We start from the raw sequence: 20,671 nt of genomic DNA, 5'->3' as shown, positions 1-20,671 counted from the left end.
CTTTTGAGACATTCAATGTAATAAGTGTGTGATTGAACTCTATTATAAATCCTCGAGTACTGTGTGTGTTAGCAATACTAATCCAGCATGACACTTAAGCACAGAGACTTGACTGTTTGAGGTCCGGTTGCTACAAGATGGTATCAGAGCACATGCTGATTGTAGGACGCGACCACTAGGACAAGACACATGATACTCTTCCCTACTCATTTATGACTCTTCTCCATTTTCTACTCTATAGATGGCGGACTCAAGGAACAAGTTTGCTCAACCGGATGACGACACCCCTTTTGGACGACAGTTGAAGGAAGTCACTAGGTACCCGAGCATCGGAATACCAAGCTACACTGGGACCTACACCGCCACTCTACCTGAAGAAGAGCGCTGGACGATTCGAGTACATGTTCCAGGAAGGACATTCACACCAGTTACTGAGCCCATAGAGTTTTCCTTTGATGCACCAACCTGGAGTTTAGGAAAGAGCATGGCCGCCCACATCGCCATTGGACGCATAGGCGAGGTATACCACAAGGATCTTAAGGACACCATCTACCAGATATGTGGACGCCGAGACGAGCAATGGGAGATGATTTGCATTAGGAGGGATAAATCCATTGCAGCTTACATCCATGAGTTAAACCAACACATTCATCGTCAGGAGAACCAAATATGCGCCAGCATGATAGACATGAAGAAGGTGATGACCAGGAACATGGATCTAGAAGAGGAACTCAAGTCTACACGCGATGGATATGAAGAAGAAATTGCAGTACTACTAGAGAAGAATGAAGACCTGAAGTAAAAGCTAGGAATAATCATGGGAGATCCCGAACCTGAGGAGGACAAGCATCCTGAAGACTACATCATAATCGACGACACCGACTCCGACCACGATAGTGATGATGATTATGAAGACAAAGCTGGAGCAGATATCATGGAGTCTTCCACCGATCAAAATTTCTAGACGACCACCATATTATCAGTAGCATTTCCCCATGTATATAGTAATAGTCTGAGCATTTTGTAACGGTAGCTTAGATCGATTGTATGATCTTGTTTGAATTGAGTGGTGTGAAATGAATGTGTTTGTCTCATGTGCATATGGGTAGTGAATTTATCCTTAGACCTCACTCTATTCTATTCTCACCCCTCTAAACCTATCAGATGCCTCCGAGACGTGACCCCGAATTTGTCTTCCCACCGGAGCTCACTCAGTTGATCCAACAACAGAATGCCTTGATGCAGTTGCTAGTCCAGAACCAAGGCAACAAGAACAACAACAACAATCCACCGCCACCACCTCCAGTTGACAACTTATCCCAGTTTCTAAGGTTGAATCCGCCGGTGTTCTCTAGTAACACCGAGTCGATTGTTGCTGATGACTGGATCCACAAGATTGGAAGGGAGCTGACCACCGCAGGTTGCACAGATGCTGAGAAGGTGCGCTTTGCTGCACATCAACTGGATGGACCCGCAGCCTCATGGTGGGAGAATTACACAGCCACTTTCCCCATGGCTAATGTCCCTTGGGATCAGTTTCAGCAAGTTTTCCGCACAACACATGTCTCAGCTGGAGCTATGTGTATGAAGAAGCGTGAGTTTCACAACTTACGTCAGGGAAATCGTACTATGACACAGTACGTGGATGAGTTTAGTAAGTTAGCTCGTTATGCCCTAGATGATGTGGCCACAGATGCCGCGAAGCAGGAGAAGTTTATGGAAGGGCTGAATAATGAGCTGAGTATGCAATTAATGGTGGCAACATTCACTAACTACCAGGAGTTGGTAGACAGGGCTCTTATGATTGAAGGCAAACAACAGCAGATAGAGAGCCGCAAAAGGAAGTATGGACAGGGGAAGTACAATTTTGGAGCTCAGCAGAAGCCTCGCTTTACCCCAAACTCTGGAGGACATACCCATCATAATCATGGAGGCCATACTCATAATGGAGGGAGTTCACATAACCACAGTGGCCATAAGAATGGAAACGACAATGGAGGAAGCAGCAGCCAGAACCGTTCCAACCCAGCAACACCCGCTAAGAAGGACCTAAGTCATGTCACCTGTTACAAATGCAGGAAGACTGGACACTACGCCAATGATTGTTCTGAGTTGAAGAATGGCAACGAAAATGGAAGCTCTGGAAAGAAGCCCAATCCCTTCACGAGAGGTCAGGTGAACCACATCAAAGTGCAGGAAGTTGAAGAGCAGCCTGACGCAGTGATTCGTAAGTTTTTGATTAAGTCATTTACCGCTCTCGTTCTTTTTGACCTAGTGAGGGAGTCCTGGATTAGGGGGTCTCCGGACAGCTGGACTATCTCCATTGGCCGGACTATTAGACTATGAAGATACAAGATTGAAGACTTCATCTCGTGTCTAGATGGGACTCTACTTGGCGTGGAAGGCAAGCTAGGCAGTACAGATAGGGATATCTCCTCCTTTGTAACCGACCTTGTGTAACCCTAATCCTCTCCGGTGTCTATATAAACCGAAGGGTTTTAGTCCGTAGGACAAAAATCACAACATACAATCATACCATAGGCTAGCTTCTAGGGTTTAGCCTCTCTGATCTCGTGGTAGATCTACTCTTGTACTACCCATATTATCAATATTAATCAAGAACGACATAGGGTTTTACCTCCATCAAGAGGGCCCAAACCTGGGTAAAACATCGTGTCCCCTGCCTCCTGTTGCCATCCGGCCTAGACGCACAGTTCGGGACCCTGTACCCGAGATCCGCCGGTTTTGACACCGACATTGGTGCTTTCATTGAAAGTTCCTCTGTGTCGTCGCCGTTAGGCTTGATGGCTCCTACTATCATCGATAGCGATGCGGTCCAGGGTGAGACTTTTCTCCCCGAACAGATCTTCGTATTCGGCGGCTTCGCACTGCGGGCTAATTCGCTTGGCCATCTGGAGCAGATTGAAAGCTAAGCCCCTGGCCATCAGGTCAGATTTGGAAGTTTGAACTACACGGCTGACATCCGCGGAGATTTGTTCTTCGACGGATTCGAGCCACAGCCGGGCGCGCCGCACTGTCGCGATGGGTATGACCTATCTCTGCCACCGAACAGTACCCAGAGGCCGCGCCCGCATCAGCTCCGACCCTTAGCTCGGAGCCAACTGCGCCAATAGAGGACGGGTGGTTAGACACCGCCTCAGGGGCTGCAGTCTCAACGGCGATCGAGCCGAACACCTGCCTAACCCTCTGCGTAGCTCTTGACTCCAAGGTGCCGGACTCTTTTTCTGACTCCGAACCATCCGCGCCCCTGCTGATCGAATCCGATTGGGCGCCGATCATGGAATTCACCGCCGCGGATATCTTTCAACACTCACCCTTCGGCGACATTCTGAATTCACTAAGGTCTCTCTCTTTGTCAGGAGAGCCCTGGCCGGATTATGGCCAACATGATTGGGATGCGGACGATGAAGAAATTTGACGCCCACCCACCACCCACTTCGTAGCCACTGTCGATGATTTAACTGACATGCTCGACTTCGACTCCGAAGACATCGACGGTATGGACGACGATGTAGGATACGAACATGAACCAGCACCTATAGGGCACTGGAAAGCCACCTCGTGATATGACATGTACATGGTGGATGCACCCAATGAAGGCAATGGCGACGAGATAGCGGAGGATGACCCCTCCAAGAAGCAACCCAAGTGCCGACGTCAGCGGCACCGCTCTAAGTCCCGCCAAAGCAAAAGTGGTGATACCGGCACAAGAGATAATAACACTCCGGATAGTGCCGAAGACAACAACAATCCCCTGCAGCAAGATTTAGAGCAGGAGGATGAAGGAGCCAGCTCTCCTGAGAGAGCGGCAGACGAAGAGGAGGAGGATAATCACATGCCCCCCTCCGAAGACGAGGCAAGCCTCGGCGACGATGAATTCGCCGTACTAGAGGATCCTGTCGAACAACAGTGCTTCAAGTGCCGGCTTATGGCCACGGCAAATAGCCTGAAGAAAAAGCAGCATCAGCTTCAAGATCAAGATCTGCTAGCTGACAAATGGACTGAAGTCCTCGCGGCCGAGGAATATAAACTCGACCGCCCCTCCAAGAGTTACCCAAGGCACAGGTTACTACCCCGACTGGAGGAAGAAGCATATGATACGGCTGATCGGCCAACTCGTGGCCGCGATAGAGAGGCATTCCAGCCAAAAGCTCAGCCTCCACCCCAACACCATTCAAATAAAAAGGCATGGGGAGATACGCCAGACCTGCGAGACATATTGGAGGACAAGGCAAAGCATTCAAGATCGATCTAAGGATCAAGGATCACAAGGGCGCACCACTCTGCGAGACGATAAACGTCATGCCGGATATAGTAAAAGCAAATCCGGCCGGGCCAAACACAGCGGGCAAGACCCATTCGAGCTGCGTCGCGATATAGCCCAATACAGAGGCGCCGCACGCCCCTTATGCTTCACAGACGAAGTAATGGAACATCAATTCCCAGAAGGTTTCAAACCTGTAAATATTGAATCATATGATGGCACAACAGATCCCGCTGTATGGATTGAGGACTTCCTCCTCCACATCCACATGGCCCGTGGCGATGACTTACACGCCATCAAATACCTCCCACTAAAGCTCAAAGGACCAGCGCGGCATTGTCTTAACAGCTTGCCAGCGGACTCCATTAGCTATTGGGAAGATCTGGAGGCCGCATTCCTCGACAACTTCCATGGCACTTATGTGCGACCACCAGACGCCGATGATTTGGGCCACATAATTCAGCAGCCAGAAGAGTCGGCCAGGAAATTCTAGACTCGGTTTCTTACAAAGAAAAATCAAATCGTCGATTGTCCGGATGCGGAGGCCTTAGCGTCTTTCAAGCACAACATCCGAGACGAGTGGCTAGCCCGGCACCTTGGTCAGGAAAAGCCGAAATCTATGGCAGCTCTCACGACGCTCATGACCCGCTTTTGTGCGGGAGAAAACAGCTGGCTGGCTCGCAGTAATAACATATCAAAGACCATGGTACCTCAGATACCAAGGACGGCAATAGCAGGTCACGTCGCAACAAGCATAAGCGCCGCATTAACAGCGAAAATACCGAGGATACGGCAGTCAATGCTGGATTCAAAGGCTCTAAACCCGGTCAGTGGAAAAAGCCATTCAAACAAAGTATGCCGGGTCCGTCCAGCTTGGACCGTATACTCGATCGCTCGTGTCAAATACACGGCACCCCAGACAAGCCAGCCAATCACACCAACAGGGATTGTTGGGTGTTCAAGCAGGCCGGTAAGTTAATTGCCGAAAATAAGGACAAGGGGCCGCATAGCGATGACGAGGAGGAGCCCCGGCAGCCGCACACTGGAGGACAGAAGAGGTTTCCCCCGCAAGTGCGGACGGTGAACATGATATACACAACCCACATCCCCAAGAGGGAGAGGAAGCGTGCGCTCAGGGACGTATATGCGTTGGAGCCAGTCGCCCCAAAGTTCAACCCTTGGTCCTCTTGTCCGATCACCTTCGATCGCAGGGACCACCCCACTAGTATCCGTCATGGCGGATTCGCCGCACTGGTCCTAGACCCAATCATCGACGGATTTCACCTCACTCGAGTCCATATGGACGGCGGCAGCAGCCTGAACCTGCTTTATCAGGACACGGTGCGCAAAATGGGTATAGACCCCTCAAGGATCAAACCCACAAAAACGACCTTTAAGGGCGTCATTCCAGGTGTAGAGGCCCATTGCACAGGCTCAATTACACTGGAAGTGGTCTTCGGATCCCCGGATAACTTCCGAAGTGAAGAGTTAATCTTCGATATAGTCCCGTTCCGCAGTGGTAATCACGCGCTGCTCGGGCGAACCGCATTTGCTAGATTCAATGCAGTACCACATTACGCATACCTCAAGCTCAAGATGCCAGGACCTCATGGAGTTATTACAGTCAATGGAAACACAGAGCGCTCTCTCCGAACAAAGGAGCACACTGCGGCCCTCGCAGCAGAAGCGTGAAGCAGCCTCTCAAGTCAATCAACCAGTTCGGCCCTTCACAGCCCGGACACCTTCAAGCGCGCTCGGGGCAATCGGCAAATAGACCGCCTGGCGCGATCTGAGCTAAAATAGCAATATGGCGGCCACCCCAATCCCAGCCCAGCGGCAAAAACTCGTGTCGCGCGTACATAATTACGCATTAAAAATACCATCGGCACAGGTGGGGAGGGGGGCACAACTACGGCACGCCCCAAGACGCGTCCTAAACCGCACTAGGGGCTTCCCGTTCGGTTATTTTTCTTTTTCTTTCAGGACCTTAATCTCTGGAAACACTGTCCGGCAACACTATTGCCGAACACATGATGCAGCAACCAAGGAGGCAGACAACTACGTTATATCATGGAATTCCCAGGTTGATTACAGTAATGAGTGACATATTCAATTTAATATCATTCCTCAGCTTGCCCTTGGAAGGGACATAGTCCTACTCTTTGCTTATCGCACTATCTGTATCACTCTGCTTTAACGCAAATTTTTAATAAACAATGCATGACATTACGACTATTATTGCATTTCTGTTATATATATATATATGTGTGTGTGTGTGTTCATTAATGACGCCTTGCAACCGTACACTCTGGTACGGCCAATACACCAGGGGCTTACGTACCGCACAATGCGGTGTGAAAAGTCCGAACACTTTCACAAGTGCGGCACCCCGAACTTATAGCATTATATGCATCAGCTCCGAATCATGTCTTTGATCAAATGTTGGGTTTGCCCGGCTCCTATGTTTTGGTACCTTACGTTTCGCTCTATCGGCTAAGGTAGCGCTAGGAGAACTACTGCGATTGTGCCCCGGTTCTGCCAGGCCGAGCACCTCAGTAGAGAAAGATAAAACTGACTATCATGATAAGGCGAGAGACTGGTCGCTATTCAGCGAGGTTTTTCGAGTCCCTAAAGACTTATGCCGCTTAGGGAGAGGGGCCGGCCCTGTCCGGCTTACATGCGTGTATCGCGCCCCGAATTCGGCCTTCCGAATACCAGGGGCTTCGCCGAAATTTAAAATTATAGAATTCTATGGCTAAGTGAGAGTGATAAAGCATTATTAGTCCGGTTGCCTTATTCGTCGTGCTGAGCACCTCCCTCGAAGGACCCAAATATGGGAACAAGAGTGCTCAGGTTTATCCCAAACACCCCAGCACTCGTGGCATGGGGGCAGAAGCCGAGGACTAGCCATCTCTCAGATTTTATAAACAGCCAAACAGAAGGTAATATTTTAAATTCAAGCAAGCATTGCATAGCGCATATGAAACATGTTTTCATAAATACAGGATAAAACGAGCAAGTTTACTCAAATATTACATCTTTTGAACACTCATCCGCGATGAGATGGGCACCCGGCAGAACACCCTTGTAGTACATCTCGGGGTGGCGGTGCTCCTTGCCCTCCGGCGGCCCCTCCTTGATCAGCTTCACGGCGTCTAGCTTGACCCACTGCAATTTCACACGGGCGAAAGCCCGGCGTGCACCTTCAATGCAGACAGACGACCTCCAGCCGCGGGCAGGCATCCACAAGCCGCCTCACCAGGCCGAAGAAGCTGTTCGGAAGAGCGTCGCCAGGCCACAGCCGGACTATAAAGCTCTTCATGGCCTGATCGGCCGCCTTATGTAGCTCGACCATCTGCTTCAGCTGGTCGCTCATTGGCACCGGATGTTCGGCCTCAGCATACTGAGACCAGAACGGCTTCTTCATCGAGCTTCCGTCCTCGGCCTGGTAAAATTGTGCAGCATCGGACACACTGTGGGGCAAATCTGCGAATGCTCCTGAAGAGCTCCGGATCCGGGTAAGTAATCGGTAATTAACTTTTACATACTTGCTTTGCATATAGAAATCCTTACCTGCCGCTATCTTCTTCATCGTGTCAATCTCTTGGAGGGCCTTTTGGGCTTCGGCCTTGGCACTCTTTGCGCTCTCAAGGGCCGTGGCAAGCTCAGACTCTCGCGTCTTCAAGTCAAGCTCCAACACCTCGTGCTTTGTCACGAGAGCCTAGAGCTCTTGCTGCACCTCGCCCACCCGAGCCTCGTGCTTCTCTCGCTCGGTGCGCTCCTTGGCCACTGTATCTTCGGCCTTGGTTAGCACTTGCTTTAGGGTCACCACCTCGGTCGTGGCCCCTGGCGAACATACAATGATCCTGTCATTTTGCAATCACGTCCTTTTTTATATATACATTTCTATAGACAGGGTATTACTTACCCTTGTTCTCCTCGAGCTGCCTCTTGGCAAGGCCGAGCTCTTTCTTGGACCCCTCGAGGTCCTGCTTCAGTACGGCGACCTCCACAGTCAGTGCGGCGGATGCCAGCAGCGAAGCCTGCATATGCATATTGACACACTTATATTAGACTCCTGCGATATTATTTGATCCTTTGTTCGGCTTTTCTTTGTGAACACCGAACAAAGCATCAGGGGCTACTGTCTATGCGGTAATATTTCCACTACATTTTAAAGCACTTACCTCGAAGCCTGTTAGAAGGCTGGCACATGCTTCAGTCAATCCACTCTTGGCAGACTGAACCTTCTGGATCACCGCACTCATGATAGTGCGGTGCTCCTCGTCAATGGAAGCGCTGCGAAGCGCTTCCAGCAGATTGTCCGATGCCTCTGGATGGACAGAGGTCACCGGCATAGGCGTCTTGCCCCTCTTAGAAGGAGGCCGCCTGCCCGAGCCCGGAACCGCTGGAGGGTCCGGTGCGGTGTTCAGCTGAGGGCCGAACTCGGAGCTCTCGGGGGCCCCGTCCCCTTGACTCCCGGAGTCTGGAAGGTCGCCTTGAGGCGCCTCCGGGACTGTCTTCCCTCGATCCGGTGCCTCTTGAGACAACACCTCGGTGTCGTCGGCAGGATGAGGGGAGGTGGCGGTCGGGACTAGATCGCTATCCATGTCCGACGAGCCCAAGGAGCCATCCGATGATACCTTGATATTGTCTCATGGCGGCCTGCATAATTATGTTCGGCGATTAGGGAAAGCAGTGCGACAAAGGAATCCTATGAGTTACTCGGGTATCCGAATACTTACGATCTCCCCGGGGGCTTGACCCTGGGCAACCACTCGTCTTCGCCTTCGTCGGCGGCGGTGGAACTGTCCGGAAGGAGAGTCCTTACCTTCTTGGACCCTACGGCCTCCCCAGTTGGGGCGGCCTTCCTTTTCTTGTCTTCCCCAGTTGGTGGGGGAGCATCTTCTTCTTCTTCTTCCTCGTCTTTGGGGGAAGAGTGCGCCGCAGAGTCATCGGACGGTGAGTCCGACGACGCCTGGCGTCGGACACTCTTTCGGGTTCCCTTGGCCTTCTTGGTCTTCTCCGGCACCTTGTAAGGGGCCGGAGTCAGCATCTTCGCTAGAAGAGCGTCTGCGGGGCCTTCTAGCAAAGGAGCCGGATAGTCGATCTGTCCGGCCATCTTCTGCCAGTCCTGTCAAAGGTACGGGAGTTTAGATCCCGCAGAGAGCCAATCTATATAAAATAAGTATCCTGTGAAAGGTAAAACAACTTACCGCACTGGCTTGGCTCTTTGCGCTGAATCCGCGATCCTCTAATAGGGGGAGGGGACCTCGGCACTTTTAAACAGCACCCTCCAGGCGTCTTCATGAGTTGTGTCGAAGAGCCTGTTCAGAGTTCGGTGCTGCGCTGGATTGAACTCCCACAAGTTGAACTCCCGTTGTTGGCACGGGAGTATCCGGTGGATGAGCATAACTTGGACTATGTTGACAAGCTTGAGCTTCTTGTCCACCATGTTTTTAATACATGTTTGGAGTCCGGCCAGCTCTTTCAAACTACCCCAGTACAGGCCCTTCTCTTTCCAGGAGGTGAGCCGTGTGGGGATGCCAAATCGGAACTCGGGGGCCGCTACCCATGCAGGGTCGCGCGACTCGATGATATAGAACCACCCCAATTGCCACCCCTTTATGGTTTCCATAAAGGAGCCCTCGAGCCATGTTATGTTGGGCATCTTGCCCACCATGGCGCCTCCGCACTCCACCCGGTGGCCACCCACCACCTTCGGCTTGACATTAAAGGTCTTCAGCCATAAGCCGAAGTGGGGCTTGATGCAGAGGAAGGCCTCGCACACGGCGATAAACGCCAAGATGTTGAGGACGAAGTTCGGGGCCAGATCGTGGAAATCCATGTCGTAATAGAACATGAGCCCCCGGACGAAGCGATGGAGAGGGAATCCCAGTCCGCGGAGGAAATGGGTCAGGAATACTACCCTCTCATGGGGCCTGGGGGTGGGGATGAGCTGCCCCTCATCTGGGAGCCGATGCGCGATGTCATCGGGCAGGTATCCGGCTCTCCTCAGTTTCTTGATGTCTCCCTCCGTGACGGAGGAGACCATCCACTTGCCTCCTGCTCCGGATATGATTGGAGAAGGTCGAGGTGGGAAGTGCAGACTTGGGCGCTAGAGCTCGAGTGTGCGAAAACGGATGAGCAAAGGAGGAAGAAGGCGTGAATAGAAAGGTGAATCCTTATCCCTTTATATGGGCAGACGAAACTAAGTGTCCCCACTTGCCTGGTAAAACTCGCTTATCCCCCAAGCGCCGCAATTGATGGCGCGGTTGGATTACCCATGCCCGTATTGATGAGAATCCTGTAATAAGGGGACACGATCTCTGCTTTGACAAGACGTGTCAAAAAACTGCCTCGCGTTATGTGCGGGGCTGGTTAAAAGAAATGGTTCGAATAATCACCGGGCCATGACGTAACGTCATGCTGCCAAAACAAGCCAGCAAATTAGATCTGCAAAAATATTATTCTCTCTGCGGTGGAATGTGGAACTTATTTTGCAGGGTCGGACACTATCCTCGTATTCAAATTCTTCTGCGGTGTATTCGGAGAAGGAACCCGCCTTGCAATGCCGAAGACAATACTGCACACCGGACTCATCGTCATTGAAGCCTGGTTCAGGGGCTACTGAGGGAGTCCTGGATTAGGGGGTCTCCGGACAGCCGGACTATCTCCATTGGCCGGACTGTTAGACTATGAAGATACAAGATTGAAGACTTCGTCTCGTGTTTGGATGGGACTCTACTTGGCATGGAAGGCAAGCTTGGCAGTACGGATAGGGATATCTCTTCCTTTATAACCGACCTTGTGTAACCCTAACCCTCTCCGGTGTCTATATAAACCGAAGGGTTTTAGTCCGTAGGACAACAACCATAACATACAATCATACCATAGGCTAGCTTCTAGGGTTTAGCCTCTCTGATCTCGTGGTAGATCTACTCCTGTACTACCCATATCATCAATATTAATCAAGCAGGACGTAGGGTTTTACCTCCATCAAGAGGGCACGAACCTGGGTAAAACATCATGTCCCCTGCCTCCTGTTACCATCCGGCCTAGACGCACAGTTCGGGACCCCCTACCCGAGATCCACCGGTTTTGACACCGACACCTGGTGCATCGCATTCATACATATCAAGGGGATTTCTGGACAAGTTTAAGTTGCCAACCTTAGCCCTTAGGTCACCCATGTTAGTAAGCTCACCAAGAGCAGAGTATATGGGCAGTCGATGGTGTAATCAGTTACCTTTAACCATTCGTAGCCACGTTTTCCCCTCAGACCTGATAATTTTGGAGTCACAAGGATTGGATATAATACTAGGCATGGATTTGTTATTGAAGTATGGAGGAAATATCGACTGTGCTAGTAAGATGATACTACTCACCACCCCTGAGGGAAAAATGATCAAGTATGTATCTAGGCATGCGCCAAGGAGGACCCAAGTAAATTCCCTCTTGGGAGTTGTTCAGGAGGAAGTGACTGTAGTGATGGATTACCCCAATGTTTTTCCAGAGGAATTACTAGGCATGCCACTAGATCGAGACATAGAATTTTTGATAGACCTATTGCGAGGCACCGGACCAATATCGAAGAGACCATATCGGATGCCCGCGAATGATATGGAGGAAATTAAGAAATAGATTAAGGAGTTATTGGTTAAAGGTTATATTCGACCAAGTTCGTCACTGTGGGGAGCCCCAGTGCTATTATTTGAGAAGAAGGATGGATCTTTGAGAATGGTTGTTTATTATCATGCATTGAATGAAGTAACGATCAAGAACAAGTACCCACTACCGATGATCAATGATTTGTTTGACCAGCTATAGGGAGCCAAAGTATTCTCCAAGATTGATCTTTGATCAGGATACCACCAGCTGAAGATCCGAGAACAATGTATACCCAAGACAACTTTTACCACAAGGTATGGGATATATGAGTACACGGTCATGTATTTTGGATTAACTAGGGCCCCTGCCTATTTTATGAGTATGATGAATAAGGTGTTCATGGAGTTCTTGGATAAGTTTGTTGTGGTGTTCATTAATGATATATTGGTGTACTCTAAGAATGAAGAGGAACACAAGGAACATTTGCGCTTAGTTCTCGAGAAGCTTAGAGAACATCAGCTATATGCCAAGTTCAGCAAGTGTGAATTTTGGTTGAAAGAAGTTGGATTTCTTGGACATGTTATATCAGGAGAAGGTATAGCTGTAGACCCTACCAAGGTTCAGCCTGTCACTGAGTGGTTGGCACCCACCTCAGTTGGAGAGATCCACAGCTTTCTTGGGCTCGCAGGATACTATAGGAGGTTCATTGAGAATTTTTTCAAGATTGCGGAGCCCATGACAGAGTTGTTGAAGAAGGAAACCAAGTTCAAATGGACCGAAGGATGTGAGGCCAGTTTTCAGGAGTTGAAGAAACGTTTAGTTACAGACCAAGTGCTGATTCTTCCGGATATATGCAAGGATTTCCATGTGTATTGCGACGCTTCTCGCCTGGGACTTGGAGGTGTACTTATGCAAGACGGAAGAGTTGTTTCATATGCCTCATGTCAGCTTCGACCTCATGAGTTGAATTATGCCACGCATGATTTGGAGTTAGAATCCGTAGTGCATGTGCTCAAGACCTAGAGACATTTCCTTATTGGAAACCGTTGTGATGTATACAGGTATCACAAGAGTTTGAAGTACATTTTCACGCAGAAGGAGTTGAAACTCAGGCAGAGGATATGGTTGGAGCTCATAAAGGATTATGATATGAAGCAGCATTATCAGCCAGGAAAGGCCAATGTAGTAGCAGACGCTTTGAGACACAAGAGTTATGTTAATACTGTCTTAACCGGAGGATTACCACAGGAGTTACACTACAAAAAAAGACACATCCGTGACATTTTGGGCCGAACGAATTTTTTTTCTGTCATACATATGACACTTCTATGACGATAATTGTGACAAAACCCGGTATCATCATAGATGTGGTGGGCTCCTACTTCTATGACAAAAAATCATGACAGAAAATGGGCTTTTCGTCCTGGGCGGGCCGGAGACGCAGCTGCATGACATTCTTTGGGCCGTCCATGACGGAAAAAACCGTGGTAGAAGCGAGGGGGAGGAAAATTTCGGGGAGTTCCTGGTTATGGTGGGAGGTCAGAGGCCGAGCGATGCACGTTTCTCTCGTACACGTACGCGCGTGTGTGCCAGGCGTTGGCTCTAACTGAACCCGAGCGAGGCGTTGGGCTCTAACTGAACCCGAGCGATTGCACTGTAGGCTACGCATTACTAAGCCCGAGCGATCGATCGATGGCTGTTAATTGAACCCGATCGAGTGATTCCTTCGCTACTGCTGTTAACTGAAGCCGATCGATTGGATGAACAGTGAGCGTTGCGGGGGGGGGGAGGGTTGGATGAACAGTGAGCGGTGGCGTTGCCTCTGGATGAATAGCACCCCATGGTGTGATGGAAGGCTGGATGAACAATAGACGGTGGAGGGGTGCCTGTGGAGGGGTGGTTGAACAGGACCCCGTGGTGTGGAGGGCTGGATGAACAGTAGACGGTGGAGGGGTGCCCGTGGAGGGGTGGTTGAACAGTAGCCGGTGGAGTAGCGCGCGGTGGAGGCTGGATGAACAGGAGCCCGTGGAGGCTGGAGGAGGTCGACGGTGGAGATGAACAGTATCCCGTGGAGTCCCGTTTTGCTATATGCCACACCCCTCCCGATGAACAGGACCCTCGTTTCGACCGTAGCGCTCCAACACAAGTCCGTTTCGTCCGTTTTGCGGTACGCCACACCCCTCCCGATCAATAGGACCCCCGTTTCGACCGTAGGAGGTCCGTTTCGTCCGTTTTGTGGTACGCCAGACCGCCCCCGATGAACAGGATCCCGTTTCGAACGTGGCCGGTCAAACACAAGGCCGTTTCATCCGTTCTGCGGTACGCCAGGCCTCGTTTCCATCGCCTGTTCCGTCCTCCTGATGAACACGACCACGCATTCCGTTCCGACCCTGCCGGTTGGCTCCCACGCGTTCCGTTGCCTCCCGATGAACACAACGCATTCCGTTGCCTCCCCATGAACACGACGCATTTCGTTGCCTCCCCATTAATATGACGACGACGCTGTTTCTCCGTTCTGACCCAGCCATGTCAACGAGCCCTGGCCGTACGTATGCGCGACTAGGCGTTCGAGACCCCGCCCGTATGTACACATACATGGTCGTATTTTCTTTCTTGCACCCTGGCCGCTATACGTACGTGTACATGCTATCATCGCGCCTCTACTATGACACGTGCGCTCCTCTACATCCACCAGTATATATGTACGTACACGTTCGTGACCAGAATGACAACGCTACGTACGCTTCGACCAGGTGGGTCCCGACTGTCAGGCACTTCCTTGCATGCAAAGATGTAGCTGGTGGGTCCCAGTAGTCAGGGGGCGAATCATTTTTTTTTGCCCGGACGCACTTCCTTGTGTGCGAAGGTGTAGCTAGTGGGTCACAGTAGTCAGGGGGAAACGTTTTTTTCACGAAATACGGTGGCCTGTCCGATGGGTCCCCGCTGTCAGGTGGAGGAATAATTATTTTGCGCGTAATAAGGAGGCACTTCCTTGCTGAAGTCGTGGACCCAGCTGTCAGCGTCTCCACCCACAGTACTCTTCCGATGGAAGTCGGTCGTTGACCACATTGAACATGCCGCGCCGAGAGGACCACGGCGGTGGACGACGGCGAGGCCTAGGAAGGGGACGATACAGAGGCAGGGAAGACTCGGCATTTGTTTCCCACGCGGAGGGGAGTACGACTGTACGAGGGTTTACTGGTTCGTCTGCCGTCGCCGGAGAAGTACAGCAGGTGTGGGTGAGTAGAGGGATTGCTAGGCCAGCGATGGGAGTACGGTGGGGCGGTGAGGCCTGCGCGGCAGTATAGTCGGCCATGGGGAGGAGGGAGCAGGCAGTCCTGCCGGCGCTTGTTTTAGCAGCTGGAGCAGGAATAGCAGAGTTTGAAGAAGCACGACGGCCGTTGGATGGACATCCAACAATCAGTGCTTGTGCGTCAACCTTTTTTTAGGAAAGCCTCAAATCTGTGGAAAATATCATACAGCCCATCTGCTATTATTTCTAATAATTTACAGCCCATTTTCTAATTCTTAAGGTTTTTTGGAGCCCATATTCTTTTTGCTAACATTACAGCCCATATTGTGGCCACGGTTAAAAAATTATACGAAATTTTGCATATTTCGGTGCGGTCCGAACTGTTTTTAATCTCGAAATTTCGACTCACATTCAAAGTGATTTTAAAAATAAATGTATATCAATATAAAATCCAACAAATTCTCCACGCATAAAAATTAATGTAATTTAAAATCTTGAAATGAAAAAAAAGATATTTGAAACTAATTGCCGGTTTGATGTGTTTTAAAAATGTACATCCCATTTCTCATTACTGATGGGCCATTTTCTCGGCCAGCCGAATGAAAGCTCTCCTCGTCTTGAAAGATTTGCAGCCCAACAGGCCTGACAAAGCGACTTACTTGGCAAATCACAAAAAATCTGGGCTGTGGCCGTGGACCCAGCTGTCAGCCTCTCCATGTACAGTACTCTTCCGATGGAAGTCATTCCTTGACCACGTTGACCACACCGTGCGGAGAGCACCACGACAGTGTACGACGGCGAGGCCTAGGAAGGGGACGACGTGGAGCCGGGGAAGACGTGACAGTGGAAGACCGCGTGGAGAAGAGTACGAGGGTTCAATGGTTCGGCTGCGGTGTGAGGCTGCCGTCACCGCAGGGCCTGGCCAGCGGTGGGAATAGTAGGGGGCGGTGAGGCCTCTGCGGCAGCACAGCCGGCCACTGGAGGCAGGAGCATGCGTCACGACCGGCGCTGCTTTGGGCGGGTGGAGCAAGAAGACCAGAGGTTGAAGAAGCACTACGTCCGTTGGATGGACATCGTACGGTCACTGGAGCTAGAATCGTTCATATTGACTAAGTTGACAAAGCCCTTCGTCCCCGTCAACTTAGTAGGCCCACAAGTTAGCCTCCCACCAAGATGGGTCCCAGCTAGCCGGGGGAGTATTCATTTTTTTGTGCGTAATAAGGAGGCACTTCTGGTGGGTCCGAGCTGACTGCGGGGGAACGTTTTTTTTGTGAAATACGGTGGCCTTTCCGGTGGGTCCTAGCAGTCAGGGGCAAACAATTTTTTTCGCAAAATACTGGTGGCCCGTCCGGTGGGTCCCCGCTGTCAGGTGGAGGAATAATTATTTTCTGCAAATAAGGAGGCACTTCCTTGCGGCCGCCGTGGACCCAGCTGTCAGCCTCTCCACGTACAGTACTCTTCCGATGGAAGTCGGTCGTTGACCACATTGACCACACCGCACCGAGAGCACCACGGCGGTGGACGACGGCGAGGCCTAGGAAGGGGACGACGCGGAGCCGGGCAAGACGCGGCAGTGGATGCCCACGCGGAGAGGAGTACGAGCGTTCACTGGTTCGGTTGCGGTGTGAGGCTGCCGTCGCGGCAGAATAACAGGGGGTGTGGGTGAGTGGAGGGATGGCCTGGCTAGTGGTGGGAGTAGTATGGGGGCGGTGAGGCCTCCGCGGTAGCACAGCCGGCCACGGGAGGCAGGAGCAGGCAGCACAACCGGCGTTGCTTTGAGCGACTGGAGCAAGAAGACTAGAGGTTGAAGAAGCATTATGGCCGTTGGATGGACATCATACGGTCACTGGAGTATTGACTAAGTTGACAAAGCCCTCCGTCCCCGTCAACTTAGTAGGCCCACAAGTCAGCCCAACAATATGGTGGGTCCCAGCTAGCAGGGGGGTATTCATTTTTTTGGGCGTAATAAGGAGGCACTTCCTTGCGTGCGAAGATATAGCTGGTGGGACCGACCTATCAGCGGGGGGAATGTTTTTTTGTGAAATACAGAGGCCCTTCCTGTGGGTCCTAGCTGTCAGGTGGAGGAATCATTATTTTGCGCGTAATAAGGAGGCATTTCCTTGCGTGCGGCCGTGGACCCAGCTGTCAGCCTCTCCACGTACAATCCACTTCCGATGGATGTCATTCATTGACCACATTGACCAGGCCGCACCGAGAGCACCAGGGCAGTGGACGACGGCGAGTCCTAGGAAGGGAACGACACAGAGCCAGGGAATACTCGGCAGTTGTTTCCCACGCGGAGGACTACGAGGGTTTACTGGTTCGTCTGCCGTCACTGGACAATAACAGCATGTGTGGGTGAGTAGAGGGATGGCTAGGCCAGTGATGGCAGTACGGTGGGGCCGTGAGGCCTGCGCGGCAGCATAGCCGGCCGCGGGAGGAGGGAGCAGGCAGTCCCGCCGGCGCTTGGTTGAGCGGCTGGAGCATGAAGAGCAGAGATTGAAGAAGCATGACGGTCGTTGGATGGACATCCAACAGTCACTGCTCTCGTGTGTTGACTAAGTTGACAGGGCGTTGCCTGTGCGTCAACCGCACAAGTCAGCCTCAAATCCGTGGAAAACAACATACAACCCATCTGCCATTATTTCTAATAATGTACAGCCCATTTGCTAATTCTTAAGAATTTTTTTGGAGCCCATCTTCTTTTTGTTAGCATTACACCCCATATTGTGGCCACGGTTAAAAAATATACGAATTTTTGCATATTTCGGTGCGGTCAATTGTTTTTAATCCAGAAATATCGATTCACATTCAAACTATTTTGAAAAATAATTTATATAAATATAAAATCCAAATAATTTTCTATGCATAAAAATCAATGGAATTTAAGATCTTGTAATGAAAAAAAATTAAAACTAATTCTCGGTTTGATGTGTTTTAAAAATGTACAGCCCATTTCTGGGCAAACCGAATGAAAGTCTCCTCGTCTTGAAAGATTTGCAGCCCAGCAGGGCCGATAAAGCAAGTAGGCCTTGTTTGGATATTTCTTTTAAAAAAATAGAACTGGGCTAGCCATTTTCAGCAAGAAAAAAACACAACTGGGCTCATGATGTGGTAAACATAAATAAAACCCTGGCTAGACGGGCCACAACCCCTGCACAGCCCCGTTGTTACCCTGATCCATCGCTAAAACTAGTATAAATAACAACTGCTTGTTCCTCAAAAAAATGCGTGACTTGTTGGGTCCCTGGTGTCTGCCGCTCGTAGTGTAATTCTCTCGTTTATTGACTACGTTGACAATGGCATGAGCCCTAGATGTCCAACCATTAGGAGGAACCATATTTTTGGGCTTGTACTATAGAGGCACTTGCTTGCGTACTGCCATGACGCTGGTGCATCCCTACTATCATCCTCTCCACGTATAGTCATCTCCTTGTTCCTCACGGTTGTTGACGATGTTGACAACGCAATAGGGCGGCGCACCGCGCACGGTGAGCGAACCAAGGCCGCAAGGCGGAGGACGACGGCGAGGCCTCAGACGGAACGAACAAGAGCCATTGAAGATGCGCCGGTCCAGTCGCAGGCGGAGGGGAGTACGAGGGTTGACTGGTTCGGGCGCGGGTGCGTGTTGGGGCTGACGTCACTAGAGAATAACAAGACGTGTGGGGGAATAGAGGGAGGGACTGGCCAATGTTGGAGGGTACGTACGGTAGGGCGGCGGAGGTGCAGCCAGCCATGGGAGGCGGGAGCAGGCGGAGCCGACGGGGTGCTTTGGTTTGGGCGGCTGGAGGAATAAGAAGACAAGAGATAGAAGATACACGATAGATGTTGGATGTCAATCCAACGGCTGGTAGGCAAAATCGTTTGTTGACTGGCTAGTAAGTCGACACCACCTTGGATAGGCTATTTCCTTGCGGGTCCCAAATGTCAGAATCCAAATCTGTCACGGTCATGCAGCCTTTCCTATGAAAATTTACAGCCCATTTGATGTGCTAGTTCGAAATAAGTTTGTGGGTGCTGGTGGGGGATAATCACTTGGCTTTTGTAATGCACAGTGAGCTCAAGCAGCTGGTGAGAGTGATGTTATTTCCCTTGGTTGGGATTTGTTACAATATTTCACTCTAAATTAAACGAATGGCAAGCCATTTGCCTTGTTTCAAAGAAAATATGACACTCACAGCCGAGTTGAAAAGGGCAGGAACATCTAACTCCATCTTACAAACTATACAAAAGCACAAGGGTTAATTGTTCATCAGATTTACAAAAAAACCAGAGTGAAAAGGGCAACAACATCTAACTCTAGCACTGTTTTCGGTAGTCACAGTCAAATGGATCGGTCAGGTCCATAGAATGAACATCCTGGGTCGTAAAATTTACTGGATTATGACCACAATATGTTGTATATAGAAGCCCGGCACGTTCAGAAGCTCTTTTGCCCACCTGAACTCCTTTTTTTGCTCTTCGACATACCCATCCGTCAATTCAGTAAATATATGGGCATTGGAATTGATTTTACTATTTACTAGTGCGGATGGGCTGTTTTGTCTTGGGCCCAGAGAAACAATTACTACTAGTGCAGTGGAGACACTCTAAAGCTACCCAGAAAAACAATTACTACTAGTACAGTGGAGACACTCTACCGCTTCTGGCTCCTCCTAGGTCATTGAAACGTCTCCCTCTACTGAATGCCATTATACTTATGCTCACCGACATGCGGGCCATGCAGCGCACGGGCCCAAATGCCATCCATCAAACACTACAAAAAAAGACACATCCGTGACATTTTGGGCCGAACGAAAAAAAATTCCGTCATACATATGACACTTCTATGACGATAATTGTGACAAAACCCGGTATCATCATATATGTGGTGGGCTCCTACTTCTATGACAAAAAATCATGATAGAAAATGGGCTTTTCATCCTAGGCGGGCCGGAGAAACAGCTGCATGACATTCCTTGGGCCGTCCATGACGGAAAAAACCATGGTAAAAGCGAGGGCGAGGAAAATTTCGGGGAGTTCCTGGTTATGGTGGGAGGTCGGGGGCCGAGCAATGCGCGTTTCCCTCGTACACGTACGCGTGTGTGTGTGAGGCGTTGGCTCTAACTGAACCCGAGCGAGGCATTGGGCTCTAACTGAACCCGAGCGATTGCACTGCAGGCTACGCATTACTGAACCCGAGCGATCGATTGATGGCTGTTAACTGAACCCGATCGAGCGATTCCTTTGCTACTGCTGCTAACTGAAGCCGATCGGTGCTGCCTCTGGATGGACAGTGAGCGTTGCGGGGGGGGGGGGGGGGGGGGGGGGGGGGTTGGATGAACAGTTCCCGGTGGGGGTGGATGAACAGGACCCCGTGGTGTTGCCTCTGGATGAACAGGACCCCGATCGATCGAGCCGGTTGGGGCTGGATGAACAGGACCCCGTGGAGGGCTGGATGAACAGGACCACCCCGTGGAGGGCAGGATGAATAGTAGACGATGGAGGGAAGGATGAACAGTAGCCCGTGGAGGGGTGGTTGA

This window comes from Triticum urartu, chromosome 2 (assembly GCF_003073215.2).
Source record: "Triticum urartu cultivar G1812 chromosome 2, Tu2.1, whole genome shotgun sequence".
Taxonomy (NCBI): Eukaryota; Viridiplantae; Streptophyta; class Magnoliopsida; order Poales; family Poaceae; genus Triticum; species Triticum urartu.
The sequence above is the reverse complement of the archived record's forward strand: the minus strand, read 5'-3'. Positions refer to the sequence as shown.